Below are 22,946 nucleotides of genomic sequence, written 5' to 3'. Positions count from 1 at the left end.
TCATCACTGTCACATGCTAAAGGTAATAGCAATGGCTATAGAAGGAAGTAATAATGAAGTTGTGATCTCATGAGTGTTTTATTATTGATAAATTGAAGTGTTAGTTAAGTGGTTAATTAAGTAGTTAATTATAGTTAATATTTAATCAACAATTTTAAGTGTTATTATCTTAACATTGAGAAGTAATCATACATTGGTGAGTGAGTTTAATTAGACAATAATTTAGTCTGAGTCTCTGAGGGAACGAACTAGAAAATATTGTATATTACTTGCGAACGCGTATACTTGCGTGAATATTAGCACGTGTTTTCGCCCTACCAAGTTTTTGGCGCCGCTGCCGGGGACTCGGCGTATTTGTTTAGTTTATGTACTTACCATCATTGGTCATTAGGACTCAGTGATTAGGACGTAGTAGTTACTTACTCTTTTCGGTTGTGTTTCAGGTACTTTAGCAAGCGTTTATGCAAACTCGTTCTCGTGCTCGCAAGAGGACTTTAGATACAGCTGAGGAGACAGACGAAGTTCTTGATATTCCGGAGAAGTTAGATTTTGAGGATTCGGATTCAGGAACTGAGCAGAAAGAACCAGTAAACATGGGAGATCGTATTGTTCAAGCTGATCCAGCTCTTATGGATTTTTCTCGGCCTAAAATTGATGACATTCAGTCAAGCATCCTTCATCCGGCTATTCAAGCTAACACCTTTGAAATCAAGCCGGGCACTATTCAGATGGTGCAGAATTCTGTTTCTTTTGGAGGAGCGGCAACTGAAGACCCCAACATGCACATAAGGAATTTTGTCGAGATCTGCAGCACTTTTAAGTATAATGGCGTGACTGATGAGGCTATCAAGTTGAGGCTTTTCCCATTCTCACTGAGGGATAAGGCTAAAGACTGGTTACATTCTGAACCAGCTGGGTCCATCACTACGTGGCAAGATCTTGCGCAAAAGTTTCTGGTGAAGTTTTATCCAATGGCAAAGACTGCTGCTATGAGGAGTGCTCTTACTCAGTTTGCGCAGCAACCTACAGAATCTATGTGCGAGGCTTGGGAACAAGAGAACAAGAGAATGATTTCTAGTGGTTTAGATTTAACTTTAATTGCTAGAAATTAATGATCTTGAATTTGCAGTTGAGAGATGAAATACTTCTGCGGCTTCTGTTGTTTTTGTTCTTGAGTAGTTGAAGTGTATTCAATGTATTGAATGATCTGCTGCTCCTTGTCTTTTATAATTTAATCAACATAACTGAATTGAACTGGCAAGACAATCTGAGAATTGGCATAACTTTCGGTGAGACAATATGATTGAACTAGCAAGACAATTGGTGAGACACTCACTTGAGCTAGCATGACTTTCGGTGAGACAATTCCATAGCTAATAGAACTTCTGGTATGACAATCCATTTGAACTAGCATGACTTTCGGTATGACAATTGATTGTCATACTAATTCAATTGATTGTCATGCTGAATTAATATTGAATATAAATTCAAAATCAATTCTGAAAATTTATAATATTAATTCAGAATTAATTAATTAATTTATTCAATTAATAAATAAATTAATCTTTGCAGATATAATTTATTTTCTTAATTAAATTATATGACTTAATTAATTAATAGGGAATTAATACTACTCTTGAACAACAATCATTCTTCTGAAAATCTTCTGAAAATCACTGAAAAATATAAATCAATTCCACCACTTCATTGTTGACACTCGATGTACTGTCTGGTTCATGAGTGACTAACTTCCGTTACGTTTCTTCCTGTCTTGACTTTGATAACTTGATTTTCTTCAGATTAAACCCCTGTAATTATTTGATACCCTGACAAGATCTCTGTCACTTGATTAAATCCACAATCTTGATTTATATCACTGAGGCTTGATCAATTTCTTAAACTTCTTCCAGCGAAGTAATTCCTCAAGTCTGTAGATGAACATTATTTCTGAATCCTTTGACAGATGTTACTTTGTGAGATCTCTTTGATGATAAATCCACTATTTACTTGTTACATTTTTATTTGAGTTGAGTTAAATCCTCGAATAAACAAATAGGCTATGACATGCGCCTTTCATTCTCCCCCTATTTGTTCGTTAGACAATAACAACAAATACCTAGAGGATAACTCAACTAACAAATAAGAAAAAGATGTAAACAGAAATGCAAAGTAAATAGCAGAAAAGTTCTGGATTATATTTAACATTTTCCAGATTCCAAAAGAAATTGATGTTCCTCTAGACTGAACATATCTTCAAGTAGTTTCATCTTCATTTCCTTGGTTCTTCAAATCTCTGCCAGATAATACTTCTCAGTCTTGAAGTAATTATCAATAGCTTCTTTTGTACAACCACATTTCCTGTTGAGAAGCGCATATCTCTCTTGCTTTTCCCCTTTGAGAATCAACTGCTTAAAGGAGATCACCTTCGTTTACAACATCTCCCGTACAATAGGATCCGCAGATAAAAACCAACGGTACTCCCCTTTTTGGAAAATAGCTTCTTCCCTTATGAAGAATAGTGATGAACCAAACCACTTCTTCTGATCATTAGGAAATTACTTTGTGTTTACCACCTCTCCCGAACAATAGGATTCGTAGTTACAAACAATAATGGTGTGGTGTAGTGTACATGTGCTTTACCTTTTTCCTCCTCCCTGCTATTTCTCCCCCTCAGTTGAGGTATCCTCCAAACTATTACTTAAGATTTTATCTCCCCCTGAGAGAAGGAATGTATGCCGTTGTGTGAAGGAGTTCTCATACTCCACTTGGTTGGAAAAGAAATAACAAGTCAGAGTCCGATCAACCATGTTCATCAATCTTCCCAACTCCTTATATCTCCTATTCTAATCCAATATGTAAATGTTAGGTCCTTGAGAGTTAGGTTCCAATCATAAACAGATTCGAGACCCGAAGTATCAAGAACCATGTTTAGGGATGGGGAAATTGGATATGGTGTTTCTCTTTCTTCCTCACTGTGAGTATGTGATTCTGTTTAGTGTACCTCACATGTGGTTCACTCTTCCCTCCACTCATTTTTACACTCATTCTCACAAGTGTATCACTCCTCTCATAGCTCCAAAATTCAGCTGTACCTGCAAGAAAAATCACCTTAGCCATCCTTAAGGAGGTCATAGGTGGTGCAATGGGAGTTCGCAAATCCCCATCCTCGTTAAACTCGTCAGATGAATCTGAGTCATAATCTACAAGTTTCTAGTTTCCCTTTTAGGGTTCCAGATTTGAACTCTGGGAAGGTAAATAATGATCCAACGAATTTAGCATAAAGATCAAAGTTCCCTTCTAATGTCTGTGAAGACATTTCCTTGTGACTCATCAGGTAATATCTGAATCATTGTCAACAAGTTGTCGATCTGCGCATATGTCAGATCCACTATACGCAGATACATCTAGGGGATTTAAGCCTGGGGAGGTAGACACTGACCACTGACATATGGCTATTGGATCAGTATCCTCTCCTAACACCTGTAAAGGCAATTTGTCCATTAAAGAACCTTGAACAATCTAATCTGACCTTAAAAAGGTCGAAACTCTTGTTTCTGTCAACTCCTCCTTTGTGTGTGTAACCTTTCCTTGTGCATCAAGAATGGTTTATGTTTGAGGTGGTGACACTACATTGGATGCCCTGTCCGACAGGAAAATTTCAATAGACGCACCCTGTTGAGAGGATGAATCTAGTAACTTTTTTTGTGCCTTTTCAGCCATTACATCTTTTTGAGAAGATGTATGGGGGCTAGCAGTTGTCTCGGTTTAAATACTACTCATCTTTGTAGGAGACAGAGCTGCTGGGTTGACTTCAGAACCTTCATTATGTGGTGCACTAAGGCACTATCTCCCTCACGCTCATTCATACTTCATTTTAGTGGTAAGAGAGTGTTGGTTGGTTCTGTTTCTGTGTTTGTCTTTACAGTCTGGGATAGAAGTTGTGGGTTTTCAACCTCATAACTGTCAATGGAAGAAGGCCATTGGAGGCTGAACCTGTATCACAAAACATATGGAAATATAGAGATAAAATGTATTTAAGATCTATAATGAATGAAAATTATACATTTAATCTTTTGAGAGAAATGATGTACAATAATAATTTCAAAAGATTTTAATGAAAATAAGAAATCACTAATGTAGAAGGAAGTTTGATTTTCTCCTAAAACTGTTCGAGTGCACAAGTCTGTTTTTAAGCCTAAAAAGATACATGATTTGATAAGACGCAGACTGATGACCTAGCAGTATTAAGAAGAGAAAGAAAGATTTTGTCTTTCAATATGAATGAGTTTTTTGTTAAAGCACTGATCACTTAGGGTAAAGTCCATGTAATTCTCATTCATGTCAAAAGCTCCATAATCTGTCTTAATAAAATTATAATCAACAACATTGTTTGTTGAAAAATAATATTAATAAGAATGACTATGCTTCTGATTTCAAATTATAGTGAATCTCTCAGATATAACAACTCATATAAATACACTAGAACTTAAAATCTCACAATTATCTACAACAAAATATTAACAATATATCATTGACTAATACTTGTCAAGTACTTTAGATACCAATAATTATGTTGCATCCTATTTACAATATTAAAATAAGATATTAATGAATTAAATACCAATTATCTATCAAAAAGATATCAGCATTCAATTTCATATATCATGCAATTGTTAACTCCAAAAAAAACTTAATGACATAGAAATGAAAAATACTTAACTAATATTTACAAATCCAGAAAATACAAATAAAAACTTATATTAATATAGAAAAAATATAGAAAATATTTACAAATAAAAATACTCAGAAATCACTATATTTTAGTCCAAAAATAGATTTCTTTTGAATTTTAGCAAATAAAATTCATAGAAAAATATTTTTAGAGAAAATAAAATATTATGAGATATTAAAATTGACAAGTTGGATAGATAAGTAAGATAAGATAATAAAATTACATAGAATAAGCAATAAATATGGTATAAATGATAAAATAAATTTGCGAATGAATTTTTCATACATGAAAAATTCATTCAAGAACAGATCTCAGATATTAACTAGTTTAATCACTAAAACTATTCAACATACCCAATTTACCAACTAATCTGGTAAATGTGGATTCATCAAGAGATTTAGTGAAAATATCTGCTATTTGTTCTTCTGTTGGAACAAAAAAAGTTCAACGGTACCATTCATGACATGCTCTCTAATAAAATGATACCTGATGTCGATGTGGTTGGTCCTCGTGTGCTGCACAGGGTTGTTGGTGATGGCTATTGCACTTGTATTGTCACATAGAATAGGAATTTTGTTCAATATAGAGCCATAGTCCCGTAGCCTGTTCCTAATCCACAAGATCTGAGCACGGCAGCTTCCAGCAACAATATTTTCAGCCTCGGCCGTTGAGTTGGAAACTGTTTGTTGTTTCTTGCTGTACCATGAGACTAGCCTGCTACCTAGGAATTGACAACTCCCTGAGGTGCTTTCCCTATCAACAACACTTCCTGCGTAATCTGAATCTGTATATCCAACAAGGTTAAAACCAGATTCTTTAGGGTACCAAATACCTAGATTTGGTGTTCCCTTAAGATATCTCAAGATTCATTTTACAGCAACGAGATGAATATTTCTAGGATCCGCTTGGAACCTTGCATATAAGCATGTAGCATACATAATATCTAGTCTACTTGCAGTAAGATAGAGTAATGAGCCAATCATACATCTGCAGCTTGTGACATCTACCTTAATGGAGTTTTTACATGGTCCAAGCTTGACAGCTGTAGATGACGGAGTCCTTGCTGATGCAGAATCCTCTAGATTGTACTTTTTGAGGAGTTTCTTGAGATACTTGGATTGAAAAATAAATATTCCATCTAACCTTTGATTTACTTGTAATCCGAAAAAAACTTCAGCTCTCCCATCATACTCATTTCAAATTTGCTGTGCATTATATTAGCAAATCTCTTACAGAGACTATCATTAGTAGACCCAAATATTATATCATCCACATAGACTTGGACTAATATAGTATCATTCTTATGTTTTTTAGAAAAGAGAGTTTTGTCTATGACACCTCTAATAAAGACATTTTTAATAAGAAATTCAGAAAGAGTGTCATACCATTTTCTCGGAGGCTGTTTGAGACCATAGATAGCCTTGAAAAGAAAGTAGATAAAATCCAAATGATCTGGATCTTCAAAACCAGGAGGTTGCTCTACATATACCTCTTCATCCAGCTTTCCATTCAGAAAGGCACTCTTGACATCCATTTGATAAACTTTGAAGTTCGAGAATGCTGCGAATGCCAGAAATATCCTAATGGCCTCAGGTGTAGCCACTGGAGCATAGGTTTCATCATAATCAATGCCTTCAGCTTGAGAATACCCTTTAGCTACCAGTCTTGCTTTGTTTCTTGTAACCACACCATCTTCATCTAGTTTATTCCTGAATACCCATCGAGTACCAACAGCTTTCTTGTGTGTAGGTCTAGGTACCAGTTTCCAGACTTGTTGATGTTCAAACTGATTGAGTTCATCTTGCATAGCAATCATCCAATCTGGATCAGTCAGTGCTTCCTCAATCTTCTTAGGTTCCATCTCAGAAAGAAATCCTGAGAACAGACATTCATTTTGAGTAGCACATCTAGTTCTGACTCCAACATCTGGATCACCAATAATCAACTCAAAAGGATGAGATTTATTCCAGATAGTCTGTCTTGGAAGATTTGATATTGATGATTCTCCTTAAAATACATTGGGATGTTGTGTCCTACTAGTTGATCCTTCAACATCTCCCCCTGAGTTGTTGCTAGGTTGACTTGATGATTCTCTGTCAGTAGCAGTGGTATCTCCATTGTTTCCAATGTTTCCATCACCATTACCTTGAGTATCATCATAATTAACAGGTTCTTCACCAGCAGCAACCTCGGGTTCTTGATCATTATCTGATTCTGAATCTAACATATCATCAAACTTCAGTTTCTCATAAGGATCTTCAGTTTGGATACTTGGGAGTTTAGTGTCATCAAATATAACATTGACACTTTCAATTACTCTGTGTTGATCAATAATATACACCCTGTATGATCTTCTTCCATAACCAACAAAAATACCCTCATATGCCTTTGCCCTGAACTTGCTATGACGATCATCTCCATCCTTGAGCACGAAGCATCTGGCACCAAATACATGAAAGTATTTGATAAAAGGTTTCTGTTCATTCATAATCTCATAAGGAGTCTTCATGAAGTCCTTGTTGATTAGAGTTCGATTCTGAGTATAACATGCAATATTGACAGCTTCAGCCCAAAAGTAAATTGGAAGGCCTGATTCACTTAACATAGTTTTTGCAGCTTCAATCAATGTACGATTCTTCCTTTCTACCACTCCATTCTGCTGAGGGGTTCTATGAGCTGAATATTGTCTGGTAATTCCTTTGTCTGTATAGAATCCATTGAGAAGTGAATTCTTGAATTCTATTCCAGTATCTAACCTTATCGCTCTAACAGAGACATTAGAATCTAACTCAATCAATATGATGTGATCAATCACAGCTTGTGGAGTTTCATCCTTAGAGTGAAGGAATAAAACCCACGTATACTTGGAATAGTCATCAACTATCACAAGACAGTAACACTTCTTTGACATCAAAAGAACATTAACTGGTCCAAATAGATCAATGTGCAATAACTGAAGAACACCAGTTAAGGAGGATGTGTCAGTGCCTTTGTGACTTGCTTTCTTTGACTTTCCTTTCTGGCATGCCTCACACAGTCCTTCTGGGGAGAATTCCAGTTGAGGCAGACCTCTGACCAATTCTCTCTTGACAAGAGAATTCATTGTTTTGAAATTGAGATGGGAAAGTCTCTTGTGCCATAGCCAACTCTCATTTGACGATGCCTTTACATAGAAACAATTGACTTCAGGACTGCTTCCAGAGTTCATGTCAGCTACGAACATATTTCCTTTCCGGATTCCCATCAAGGAGGGTTTTTCACTTTTCTTATGCAGGATCTGACACTTCAGCTTGTCGAATAAAACATAGTAGCCCTTGTCACATAACTGACTGATACTAAGCAGATTATGTTGAAGTCCTTGCACAATATACACATTTTCAATGATAACATTTCCAGCTTGCAAACAGCCATATCCCTCAGTTAAACATTTGTTGTTATCTCCAAAGGTAACCACTGGACCAGCTTTTGTAACGATATTTGATAGCAGGGCTCTATCTCCGGTCATATGTCTTGACGATCCGCTGTCAATAATCCACACTACCGGTTCAACCTGTTTAATGCCCTGTAATACAAATGGATTAGACCTTCTTCGGAACCAAAACTTGGTGGGTCCGACATACTTGTAGAATTGGTCTTTATCAGGCAAAACAACATTCTTAACTTTTATGTTCTCAACTTTTTCAACGACTGGAAATTTGACCTTGTAAACAGCCTTAACGAATTTCTGTTTAGGCTTAGGCACAAATGTCTCCTTTCTAACCTAGGAGGACTAGCAGTCTTAGACCTATCATGCTTCCTATTATTCACATGCTGACGAGGACTAGTCTTATCACTAGAAACATGCTTATCATTAAAATAAACATACATCAAATTAAAAGCACAAGGCATACAATTAGGAACACCACATACTTTATGAGAGGGATTAACAACAGGCAAATTATGCATGGTAGACATGGCATTTTTGTTATCCAACTCATGTGTGTCTGAGTTAGTCTCAATTGCTTTCACAACTTTTACTGGAACTTTTGACACATTTGGCTTGGAAACAACCTTCTCATTAGCAAGATCTTCAGCACGTATTTCTTCTTGAATAATAAAGGAGGTCTCATCAAATGGTTCAATAATTGATTTTTTATAGAGGGGTTTATCAACACCCTTAAGCACATGTGGTACTTCTCTACCTTTAGCACAAACATGAGGAGGGGAGTTTATGCCTAATTCTCCAATAGCAACATTGTAATCAAAACCTATTCCAAATGTTTGATTAATAGCTTGCTTATTGTAGAACTCTTTAGCCTTCGAACAAGAATTAAAGTAAGCTTTAACCTTAGTCTCAAGACCGGTGATCTTGTCTTTGAGAATAGTTTCGAGTTGTCTATAACAGTTAACTCTATTCTCTAGAAAAGATACTTGTTCTTTTAACTTGTCTTGATTAATGTGCACAAGTTTTAATTCATTGACCTCTTTCTCAATGTCTTTGATTTGTTGAATTAACATTTCATTATCACGACAAGCACAAATTAAGGAACCTCCTAGATGATAAATTAATTCAGCATCGGTAAATTTTACCTCTTTTCTTGATAATGAAGTATTTCCATCAATAGACGTAAGAGCAAGATTCCCAAGTTCTTCATCTTCACTATCAGTATCATCCCAGCTTCTTCCCTTTTCCAGATAAGCCCTTTCAGATTTACTCTTCCGATTTGAAATATAAGAGTTCTTCCTTACTTGCTTTGGCTTCCTGCATTCTGTGGCAAAATATCCCAACTCATTACAGTTAAAGCATCGAATGGTGCTCCGATCAACCATCCCTATTTTGTATTCACCACTGCTGGTGTTAGAGGATGAAGATCCACCTTTCTGGAATTTTGTTATAGTTGGACTTGAACTTGAACTTGGGATTCCTCTGGAATCTTACATTAGAGAATCTCTTGACAATCAGGGCCATTGACTCATCTTCCAGTTGCTCCAGATCTTCCAAGGAGTAAAAATCATCATCAGATTGATTTGTAGTAGGAGGATCAAATTCTGCTACTATCACATTTTCCTCAGCCTTGGAGGATTGTACCATTCTCTCTGACTGTTGAGATTGTTGTTGTTGTTATTGTTGTTGTTCAGCTACTAGAGCAGTAGACGTGCTGACTACTCTACCTTTCTCGTAGACTTCCTTCTGCTGAATCTGCTCCAAGTCATAGGTTTTTAACACACCATAGAGCCTTTCCAAAGAAATCTCACTCAGATCTCTCGCTTCTCTTATGGCAGTGATTCTATGTTCAAGATGAGTTGGCAGTGTTAAAAGGAACTTTTTGTTGACTTCCCTGATTGAATAATATTTTCCATTTATGTTCAGGTTGTTGATCAATGCATTGTACCTCTCGAACACTTCAGTAATTCCTTCTCCTGGATTGGATTTAAAATGTTCATACTCAGAGGTTAGGATCTCTAACTTGTTCTCCCTAACTTCCTCTGTGCCTTCATTAATCACCTCAATAGTTTCCCAGATGTGTTTGGAATTTTTACAGTTGTGGCGCCCCAAAACCCGGGGTAAGGAGTCTCGGAGGCCACGCCATCTAAACTCATACAACTCACACTACAGTATATAAATACTCACCCTTCACGACCCCACACTTATCACAGACACACACACACACACACACACACTTACAGGTTATTATCTTGGAAATGAACCATTCATAACTAGGGTAATTTCCAACCATCAAGTGATATTTATTACAACCCAAAAGTAATTAATCTTACCGGGGAGTGACCTTTAGGTAAGGCTAGTCCGCCGGCCAAATATACGTTTCTTGTGTATTACCTTACATAAGTCATACTTATAAATAAGCCGAACTATAAACAACTGAAAACTAATCCAGCTTATTCTGACTACATGTGGTACAACACCAAATAATCTACGGAACAGCTGGCCATTTCCTGGATGTGGTTCTCATGGCAGGCATCTTGATACACTGTTGTGTTGTGTCAATTTAAGAAAACAAGTGTGAGCTATAATGCCCAGCATAATAATGTACAGTATGAAAATGACTGTATAATAACATCATATATGATAATTAGGTTTTCTTCAAAAATATTTTTCCTTGGTGATACACACCTTCTTATTAAAACAATTCTTTAAGGGATTTTAATATCCTGTGAATACCTTAATAGTAATCCCAGCACCTAGGCTTGGGTTACGGTATTGCATCTCAATTCCAATTGGAAGAATTAGGACATTCGTTGGAGCCACCGCATACGATGATCAGTCGTACTGCAATAAAAGTAACCTTTTCTACTAGTAGAGGGACGACACCTTCACATCTTGGTTATCACCCTTGCCGCATACGGGCTATGTGTCCTCATTTCGGGTATACAAACACTTCGCAGGTCTATAGGTGCATATTGTACCGTCTCCTACGGTACCAGTAGTCTATCCAATACACGAAGTACTTGGATCCTATCCCTCCCTTATCTTTTAGGAAATCCTATCATATCTCGAAAACTCGAACCACATCGAAGTTCCTCCAAGCGTTTTGCTTGTTGATAGGCATAGCTTTACTATATATATATATATGTACTTCTGAAAGTTTTGGAGGAAGTACTAAGGATTTGAGTTGACCATTGTCAACAGATAATTAAATAAGGGAAAAAGTTTCTTCTTGAAACTATATTCAAAATATTAAATAAGTCGGGATAATATTCTCCGACGATCTGAAATTACTCGGATGATTTCCCGAACTCAGAAAGTATGTTTTAAATCAGGATCTATGTTTTTTAATCAAAATAAACTCTTTAATTAAATAATAAATAATTATATGATAATCGATAAATAATTAAACCTCGAATGAGTTTACTCTTCAAAAGAGTATTTAAAATAATATTCCTCAACTAGTTTATGTTTACGCAATTAATAATCTTTCATGATTAATCATGTTTGAAATAAATAATTGTTGGGGTATACTACGCCCATGATAAAATAATAAGTATATAGTATTTATTATTCGAATCAATAAAATATAGTTGAGGGAATATGATAGTTGGAAAATCGTTTTAATAAAAGTTCGAGGGATTTTAATGTTTTGTAAGTGGACGTTGAGTCCATTTTAAAACGTACTACTATGGACTAATAACCTTCCTATAATATCACCAGAATGATTTCCGGGTTTTATCTTAAATCCCGACCGACTCTCGGTCTCATATAATATGTCACGCTTAAAGCGAAATAAACATTTCACGATATATACTTATCGTACAACATCGCTACATTATGCGAAAATTCAACAACTATGTATCATGGCAAGCATGGTATTTATGCAATGATAGTAAAACAATCCTTTCACAACATAACAGTAAAATGGAGTTGGTTTCGTAAACTTTCCTGGGTATATCGAGGTGGAGGATGCTCTAGGTTCCGCTCGGAAATCTATAACCATAAACATATTTCATTTCGTTAGGTTTCGTTCTAATTTACGGTAACTTGCACTCATGCTCTACTTATTATGTACCCCCTCAGCTTATATTACCCTTGTTATCCTTTTAAATCCTTATTCACATCGTGGTCGCTTCATTTTTCTAAGTATCTTAGGTTCATTCTTTTTATCATCGTCGGCTCCGCTTACAGATTCTCACGGTTTCTACTCGCGCGGTCTCGGCTCCGATATTTTTATAAAATTGAAACATCATTATTTTCACTTTAAATTTTTATGTAAGTTAGGAAACTCAATATGTTACTCTCTGTAAAAATTTCATGATTTATGAACACTTTTAAGTCTATCCTTTATATTTTCAAGAAACTACAGTTTAAAACTTCGGGACTTTCTGCAGAAACTTAAAGTTACTATTTGTTGGTTTTAACGAATTTACGTTTACGATCGAGGTTTCGTTTACGCCCTAACTCTTAACACAACCACCAAAAATCATCATTCCATCATCAAAACACAAACTCCTCTCAAGAACATCATGTTTTTGAGGCAACAACAATCAACTATAAATCTATTTAACTTAAACACCAAGATTTCATCAATACTACTCATTAAGCTAGGTTTACTACCACATACTAAATGGATCTTAAAAATGAATCTTAAATAAATTTGGGCCAAATATTTTTTCCTTTATTTAAAGTTTGAGATGTGTTCTTGAGGATGGTGGAGGCTTGGAAGTGCTTGGTATGATTTTTAGAACCTAAAACCACCATTGAAATCAAGAACCCAAAGAGAGGTTACTATTCATACTATTCACTAGTGAGTTTCTTGATTTTATTTCACCCATCAAACCTTGATAAAAAGAGATGAAAGAATTTTCTTACCTTATTTTAATTTCTAGGAGTCTTGAGAATTAATGGGATGATTTTATAAGAGCTAGAACTTTGAGTTTTGAATTTGAATTCCCCTTCTTTTTCTTTAGGGCCGAATAAAAGCATTCAAGGGGTATTTATACTTCTCTTGGTTGCTTAGCTTGGTTGATTTTCTAGGTTGCTTCTAGGAAGATGGGGTTATATCTTGCACTTGATTTTATTCTTCCTAGTATAGCATTCTAGGTTTATTCTTTGTAGCAAATCTTGGGGACAAATCTTTGTAGCTTGCTAGGTTACAAGCTAAACTACATGGTTAGCTTCCTTAGCACACTATTTTGCTAGCTAGCTTGATCATCCTATGGTTAGCTCACTATTTGATGAACTAACCATGGTTACTTTCTTACCATGGTTTAGTTAGTGCGTTATGTTTTTTTTAATCGGTTACGTGTTCGCTCGTTTGCTTAAACGTTTTCGTAATACTTACTCGTAAATGGTTCGCGACGTAATTCCTTTCGTATTTATTCCTTATATTTTTATTTATCCTACTTGAATATAAATCCGTAGGGTTTTAATCTCATAATTATATTGTGATTCCCGTAATCCTCGATGAATCGTAAATACGGTCGTTTTTCAAAGTTCGTTTTCTTTGAAAACTAATAGCATTTACATACATTCATTTGATACGTATAATCATAATATCAACTCCGAAACTCATTTTCTCATGCACTACATAGTGTGGGCTCAAAAGTTTTTTCCGTCCGTCAGGGTTACTATTCATTTAAACGTTTTACAAAGTCTCAAAAATTTGAGTAATTACAGTCTTCCCCTCTAACAAGGATTCCGTCCTGGAATCAATTAGAAAATAAGTGGGGATATCATTCCTCATTGCGTCTTCAAGTTCCCAAGTTGACTCTTCGACATTTTGATTTCTCCATAAGATCCTAACCAGCTTCAAAGTCTTTTTCTTCAGCACTTGTTCTTTCTGGTCCATTATCCTTACTGGCTGCTCGATGTAGGTCAGGTCTGGTTGTAAATCTACCCGCTCGTATTCTATTACATGTCACGCGTCTGCATGGTACCTCCTTAACATGGACACGTGGAACACGTTGTGTACTTGTTGCAAATTAGGAGGCAAGGCGAGCTCGTAAGCTAGAGGTCCTATTCTCCTCAAAATTTCAAAGGGTCCTATAAATATGGGACTCAGCTTCCCTTTCTTTCCAAATCTCATCACTCCTTTCCATGGAAATACCTTCAATAGCACGGAATCTCCTACTGCATATTCCCTATCCTTCCTGGTCTGGTTGGCGTACTTCTTTTGTCTGTCCTGGGCTGCTACCAGTCTTTTCCTGATGAGTCCTACCATTTCTCTGGTCTGCTGGACTAACTCTGGTCCTAATATCTTGTGTTCTCCAACTTCATCCCAACATAGGGGAGAGCGACATCTCCTTCCATAAAGAGCTTCATACGGGGGATTCCTATGCTAGCGTGATAGCTATTGTTGTAAGCAAATTCGATCAGGGGTAAGTGGTCATCCCAATTTCCTTTGAAATCAATAACACATACTCGTAGCATATCTTCTAGGGTCTGAATAGTCCTTTCGCTTTGTTCATCAGTCTGTGGGTGGTAAGCGGTACTCATGTTTAGTCTGGTGCCTACGCATTCCTGGAAGCTTCTCCAAAATTGGGAATTAAACCTCGGGTCTCTATCTGACACTATGGCTACCGGAACGCCGTGTCTAACTACTATTTCCTTCAAGTAAATATTCACCAACTTGTCTACAGTGTATCTTTCGTTGATGGTAGGAAGTGTGCGGACTTGGTCAATCTATCTATGATAACCCATATGGCATCGTGATTGGTCTTTGTTCTTAGTAAGCTTGTCACAAAATCCATGGCTATATACTCCCATTTCCATTCCAGAATCTCTAGGGGTCGTAATAGTCCACTAGGTCGCTGATGTTCAGCCTTCACTCTCTGGCATGTCAAGCACTTGCTGACCCACTCTGCTACTTCTCTCTTCATGTTAGGCCACCGATAATATTCCTTAAGGTCACAGTACATTTTTGTACTTCCTGGGTGGATTGAATATCTAGAGCTGTGCCCTTCGTGCAACAGCTCATCCTTTAACTCTTGCACATTTGGAATCCAAATTCGGGACGCATACCTCATGATCCCTTTCTCATCCTTCTCGCATCTCACTTCTTCACCGGTCAATATTCCTCTTTCCTCACTCATCTTCTTTTCCTGACTTACTCGTATCTTTTCAGTCAGCTCTGGCACTAGCTTAATCTCAAATAATCCTTCCGTTCCCTTAATGGTCATTCTCACATCAATTTCCATTTTCTCAAATTCTTTAATTAACTCTTCCGATGTCATTATCACCTTGAGTCTTTCCTTCCTACTAAGGGCGTCAGCCACCACATTGGCTTTACCCGGGTGATAAATATTTCACAGTCGTAGTCTTTTATCAACTCTAACCATCTCCTCTGTTTCATGTTCAGTTCCTTCTGAGTAAAAATATACTTAAGGCTTTTATGGTCAGTGTAGATCTCACATTTCTCACCGTATAGGTAGTGTCTCCAAATTTTCAGGGAAAACACTATGGCTGTTAATTCTAGATCGTGCGTTGGGTATCTGCTCTCATATTCCTTCAATTGTCGAGAGGCATACGCTATAACTTTGTTGTGCTGCATCAGTACACATCCTAATCCTTTAAGCGATGCGTCGTTGTATATCACAAACTCTCCCTTTCCATCAGGAAGAGCGAGCACTGGTGCTGACAGCAGCCTCCTTTTCAGTTCTTGAAAACTTTCCTCACATTTCTCTGTCTATACAAACATTTTTGTCTTTCGGGTAAGTCTAGTCAATGGACCGGCTATCTTAGCAAAATCTTGCACGAATCTTTGGTAATATCCTGCTAAACCCACAAAACTCCTAACCTCTGTTGGGGTAGTTGGTCTTTCCCAATTGGATACCGCCTCTATTTTGGCAGGGTCAACTAAAACTCCTTTCCTACTCACCATATGTCCTAAAAACTAAACTTCTCTCAACCAAAACTCGCACTTCGAGAACTTGGCATACAATTTCACATTCCTCAAGATTTTTAAGACTATCCTCAAATGTTCTGCGTGTTCTTGCTCTGTCTTTGAGTAGATCAGAATATCATCGATAAAAACTATCACAAGTATATCTAGGTACTTTTTGAACACTCTGTTCATCAAATCCATAAAGGCTGCGGGTGCATTGGTTAACCCAAACGACATAACTAAGAACTCATAGTGTCCATACCTAGTGCGAAAAGCAGTCTTCGGTATATCTTCCAGTTTGATTTTCAACTGGTGATATCCTGTTCTTAAATCTATTTTGGAAAAATGTACAGCTCCCTTGAGTTGGTCGAATAGGTCATCAATCCTGGGGAGAGGGTACCTATTCTTTATAGTCAGCTTATTCAGCTCTCGATAGTCTATGCATAATCTCATACTGCCGTCCTTTTTCTTTACGAACAGTACTGGCGCTCCCTATGGTGACACACTGGGTCTTTTCATTCCATTATCTAGTAACTCTTGCAGTTGAGAAGCTAGTTCCTTCATCTCAACTGGGGTTGGCCTATATGGGGCCTTGTATACTGGTGCCGTTCCTGGTGCTAATTCTATAGCGAACTCTATTTCTCGGTCAGGTGGTAATCCTGGTAAGTTCTCTGGAAATACATTCTCGAATTCGTTTACTACGGGTATGTCCTGTATATTAGAGACTTCCTTCTTGGTATCTATCACATAAGCCAAATAAGCCTCGTTACCTTTCCTTAACAATCTTTGTGCCTGTAGCATGGTTAGAAATTTCTGGTTCTGTCGTTTACCTTTAAACACTACTTCTTTTTCATTCTACACTCTTATCTTTAATCTCTTCTGTTCACAATCTATTTACACTCCGTTACTGGATAACCAATCCATTCCTAAGATTACATCAAATTCTCCTAACGCATATGGGATTAGGTCAACCTCGAAGATTCTCCCTTCTAACTTCAACTTGCACTTAGGGTGTACTTGATTTACAGGAATTATTTCTTTATTTGCTATTTCCACTCGTAATATCTCACATAAGGTTATGGCATTAAGTTTTAACTTTTTAGCAAAGTCTTGAGATATAAAAGACTTGGTTGCTCCAGAATCAAATAGGACATTTGCATGTTCGGAATTTAATAAAAGGGTACCTGCTATCATGTCAGTGTTTCGGATAGCATCTTGAACAGTCATGTTGAATGTCTTGGTAGCTGGGGGTCGGTTGGATGCAGCTCTGCTCATACCTGAGACTGGGGGCTTCATTATCGGGCAATCCTTCCTCATATGTCCTACTTTCCCACACTGGAAATATGTCTTGCTATATTGGGGATAGTTGTTGGCAAGGTGTCCGGGTTGGTCACACCTGTAACATTTCAGAGGGGCTCTTTCCTGATTACATATCCCAAGGTATCTTCTCTTACAGGTCTGGCACTCTGATATTGGGGCACGGGGTTGGCTATAAAATGTGGCCCTAGATTGTCCGCCGCCCTGGCCAACACTCTCACTCAGGGCCTTTCTGAATCCGGGGCCTCGTGCACGTTGGGACACCGCTCCCCTGACGAACCTGCTCGGAAGGCTCCTGTTTCCGGTTCCTATTCCTTGGCTTCCTATCTTCCTCTTCCTATTTTCCTTCTCCTTCACACTCTGCTCACTGCCAGCTTCAACAATCGAGGCTTTCTGTACTAAGGTGGCATAGTCTGTCAGCTCTAACACTGCCACTTGGTTCTGTATCCACTGTTTCAGACCAAGCTAAAACCTTCGCGCTTTCTTCTCTTCAGTGTTCACAAATTCAGGCACAAATCTCGACAACTCAGTAAATTTAGCCTCATATTCTGCTACAGTCATCTTATCCTGTTTCAACTCCAGAAACTTAATCTCCATATGGGTTTCCATAAACCTAGGGAAATACTTGTCTAAGAACAGTCGGGTAAATCTATCCCATGAAATCACAACATCAGTTTCTAGGTTTCGTTTAGACTCCCACCAATAGTTAGCTTCTCCTTTCAGCATGTAAGAAGCGAAAATGGTCTTATGTCGTTCCTCAACTCCTAGTATCTCGAAGGACTTTTCTATCTCCTTGAGCCAGGCCCGTGCTTCAACGGGGTCGGCAGTTCCTAGAAACTCTGAGGGTTTGAGAGATTTGAAGGCTCTAAAGGCAGTAGCTGCAGTCTGTTGGGCAGCATGTGGCTGTGGTGGAATACGCTGTTGGTTCAGATTTGCTCTTAATAGTTCTATAAATTCATTCATGGGGTTTCCTCCCTGATGGGTATCCTCAGCCTCTTCTTCTACATATTCTTCCTCATCATATTCATTATAGTCTAGGTCTTCTTCACTTTCCTCATTCACTACAGGGTCAGGTTCACCTCGTTGTTGGTTAACAGATTCTGCGGGCTGTGCTTGGTTCCTCTTCTACGGGGTGGCATTGTTCTGATAATGAAAATTGGTCAATGTAGTTGTAATTATAACAGTTGGATTATTTTATTCATATGTAAGCATGTCATTTATTACTTAGCAGGTTTTTATAAAGTGCAATAATATAGACATCATTTCTTAATAACTGCTTAGATATATATTAATAAGATCTCCCACTTATATCTTGGGGGACGAAACAACTAGCTGAGTTCATACATGCCTGATTACAATCTATCACTACTAGTCCTGAATACTGAAACGAAAATACATAAGCCGTATACCCTGAAGGGTTAGGAACGCTATCTACTACTAGCTATCCTATCAAAATTGGTGACAAGTCACCCAGCCTTCTTCAAGGTCCATATCTCGTTACTAGTCTCTCAGTCACTATCACTGCGAGTGAGGTCACGCACCCTCCTCATCGCTCCTGCAATCATCAGCTCTGTATCAACTACCGGGATGTATCCTCCCACCACTGTCATCCTCATCTGAACCCATCGATCTCTCTGCAGGCTATGGCTGGGGAAGCAGCTCTGAAATCTCCTGGGTAGCATAGTCGGGTGGCTCTCTCAGCTGTCAGTGCCTGGAGTAACTCCGCAATGCGAGCAGATGCCACAGTGATCTCAGCATTAAGCTGTCCCACTACCCAATCATGTACGGCTACATGCATGGTCGCCGATGGTGGTAGAGGTGAATCTGGGTCGCTAGAGGATATGTCATGAACCTCGTGGAATTGTGCACGTATCGCCTCCTCCTCATCATCATCAGTATAGGGCATAGGGCTCTAATTCCCTAGGGGTGGTGTAGGAGAGCGAATAGGCGGGTGAGGGTGCATCTCTACATCTCTCCAGACTACGCCATTAGCTATGGGAACAGGAAGGTCAGTCTCCTCCTCTAGGACATCCTCAGTAGGGTCATCATCTGAATCATCAATGGGTGGGCTCTCTAGCTCGGGAATAGGGTCACACTCAGGGACCATGACCTCATCAACATGATCAATCTCCCTCCTAGGCTCCACTGGTACCTAACACAATAGGCAAGGTGTTACTAACTTAGAGTCGGAATTCCCTTGAGGGTAAAATAGTCTAGACTACCCGTGTAGCCCGATGACGAACTCGACTTGAGCTCTAATTGATTATTTTATTATTCTTATGTTTACGTATTTTATATCCTATCGTTTCCAAGATTTGATAACCTAAGGCTCTGATACCATTTATGTGGAGCCCCAAAACTCGGGGTCAGGAGTCTCAGAGGCCACGCCATCTAAACTCACACAACTCACACTACAGTATATAAATACTCACGCTTCACTACCCCACACTTATCACACACACACACACTTACAGGTTATTGTTTTGGAAACGAACCATTCATAACTAAAGTAATTTTCAACCATCAAGTGATATTTATTACAACCCAAAAGTAATTAATCTTACCGGGGAATGACCTTTAGGTATGGCTAGTCCGCCGGCCAAATATACGTTTCTTGTTTATTACCTTACATAAGTCATACTTATAAATAAGCCGAACTATAAACAACTAAAAACTAATCCAGCTTATTCTGACTACATGTGGTACAGCACAAAACAATCTACGGAACAGCTGGCCATTTCCTACCCATTTCCTGGCTGTGGTTCTCATGGCAGGCATCTTGATTCACTGTTGTGTTGTGTCAATTTAAGAAAACAAGTGTGAGCTATAATGCCCAGCATAATAATATACAGTATGAAAATGACTGTATGATAACATCATATATAATAATTATGTTTTATTCGAAAATAGTTTACCTTGGTGATACACACCTTCTTATGAAAACAATTCTTTAAGGGATTTTAATATCCTTCGAATACCTTAATAGTAATCCCAGCACCTAGGCTTGGGTTACGGTATTGCATCTCAATTCCAATTGAAAGAATTAGGACATTCGTTGGAGCCACTGTAAACGATGATCAATCGTACTGCGATAAAAGTAACCTTTTCTACTAGTAGAGAGACGACACCTTCACATCTTGGTTATCACCCTTTCCGCATACGGGCTATGTGTCCTGATTTCGGGTATACACACACTTCGCACGTCCATAGGTACATTTTGTACCGTCTCCTACGGTACCAGTAGTCTATCCAATACACGAAGTACTTGGATCCTACCCCTCCCTTGTCCTTTAGGAAATCCTATCATATCTCGAGAACTTGAACCACATCGAAGTTCCTCCAAGCGTTTTGCTTGTTGATAGGCATAGCTTTACTGTATATATATATGTACTTCCGAAAGTTTCGGAGGAAGTATTAAGGATCTGAGTTGACCGTTGTCAACAGATAATTAAATAAGGGGGAAAAGTTTCTCCTTGAAACTATATTCAAAATATTAAATAAGTCGGGATAATATTCTCCGACGATCTGAAATTACTCGGATGATTTCCCGAACTCAGAAAGTATGTTTTAAATCAGGATCTATGATTTTAAATCAAAATATCTTTAATTAAATAATAAATAATTAAATGATAATCGATAAATAATTAAACCTCGAATGAGTTTACTCTTCAAAAGAGTATTTAAAATAATATTCCTCAACTAGTTTATGTTTACGCAATTAATGATCTTTAATGATTAATCAGGTTTGAAATAAATAATTGCTGGGGTATACTATGCCCATGATAAAAGAATAAGTATATAGTATTTATTATTCGAATCAATAAAATATAGTTGAGATAATATGATCGTTGGGAAATCGTTTTAATAAAAGTTTGAGGGGTTTTAATGTTTCGTAAGTGGACGTTGAGTCCCTTTTAAAACGTACTACTATGGACTTATAACCGTCCTATAGTATCACCAGAATGATTCCCGGGTTTTATCTTAAATCCCGACCGACTCTCGGTCTCATATAATATGTCACACTTAAAGCGAAATAAACATTTCACAATATATACTTATTGTACAACATCGCTACATTATGCGAAAATTCAACAACTATGTATCATGGCAAGCATGGTATTTATGCAATGATAGTAAAACCATCCTTTCACAACATAACAGTAAAATGGAGTCGGTTTCGTACTTTCCTGGGTATCTCGAGGTGCAGGATGCTTTAGGTTCCGCTCGGAAATCTATAACCATAAACATATTTCATTTTGTTAGGTTCCATTCTAATTTACGGCAACTCGCACTCATGCTCTACTTACACCCTCTGAGCTTATATTACCCTTATTATCCTTTTAAGTCCATATTCACATCGTGGTCGCTTCATTTTTCTAAGTATCTTAGGTTCATTCTTATTATCGTCGTCGGCTTCGCTTATGGATTCTCACGGTTTCCACTCGCGCGGTCTCGGCTCCGATATTTTTATAAAATTGAAAAATCATTATTTTTACTTTAAATTTTTATGGAAGTTAGGAAACTCTCTCTGTAAAAATTTCATGATTTATGAACACTTTTAAGTCTATCCTTTATATTTTCAAAGTTCGTGATTCGTAGCAGTTTTTGTCGCGTAAATCACTTTTAGTAAAACGGTTATAACTTTTAATCCGTAAATCGGAATCAAGCGATTCAAGCGCCTAAACGATACTTATAACATTTTCTATCCTAAAAAAAGGTTATTTTTCAAGAAACTACATTTTAAAACTTCGGGACTTTCTGCACAAACTTAAAGTTACGATTTGTTGGTTTTAACGAAGTTACGTTTACGATCGGGGTTTCGTTTACGCCCTAACTCTTAACACAACCACCAACAATCATCATTCCATTATCAAAACACAAACTTCTCTCAAGAACATCATGTTATTGAGGCAACAACAATCAACCTTAAATCTACTTAACTTAAACACCAAGATTTCATCAATACTACTCATTAAGCTAGGTTTACTACCACATACTAAATGGATCTTAAAAATGAATCTTAAATAAAGTTGGGCCAAAGATTTTTACCTTTCTTGAAATCTTCAGATGTGTTCTTGAGGATGGTGGAGGCTTGGAAGTGCTTGGTATGATTTTTGGAACAACCACCATTGAAATCAAGAACCCAAAGAGAGGTTACTATTCATACTATTCACTAGTGAGTTTCTTAATTTTATTTCACCCATCAAACCTTGATAAAAAGAGATGAAAGAATTTTCTTACCTTAGTTTAATTGCTAGGAGGCTTGAGAATTAATGTGATGATTTTACAAGAGCTAGAACTTTGAGTTTTGAATTTGAATTCCCCTTCTTTTTCTTTAGGGCTGAATGGAAGCATTCAAGGGGTATTTATACTTCTCTTGGTTGCTTAGCTTGGTTGATTTGCTAGGTTGCTTCTAGGAAGATGGGGGTGATATCTTGCACTTGATTTTATTCTTCCTAGTATAGCATTCTTGGTTTATTCTTTGTAGCAAATCTTGGGAACACAAATCTTTGTAGCTTGCTAGGTTACAAACTAAACTACATGGTTAGCTTCCTTAGCACACTATTTTGCTAGCTAGCTTG

This window comes from Apium graveolens, chromosome 2 (assembly GCF_009905375.1).
Source record: "Apium graveolens cultivar Ventura chromosome 2, ASM990537v1, whole genome shotgun sequence".
NCBI classification, from domain to species: Eukaryota; Viridiplantae; Streptophyta; class Magnoliopsida; order Apiales; family Apiaceae; genus Apium; species Apium graveolens.
The sequence above is the reverse complement of the archived record's forward strand: the minus strand, read 5'-3'. Positions refer to the sequence as shown.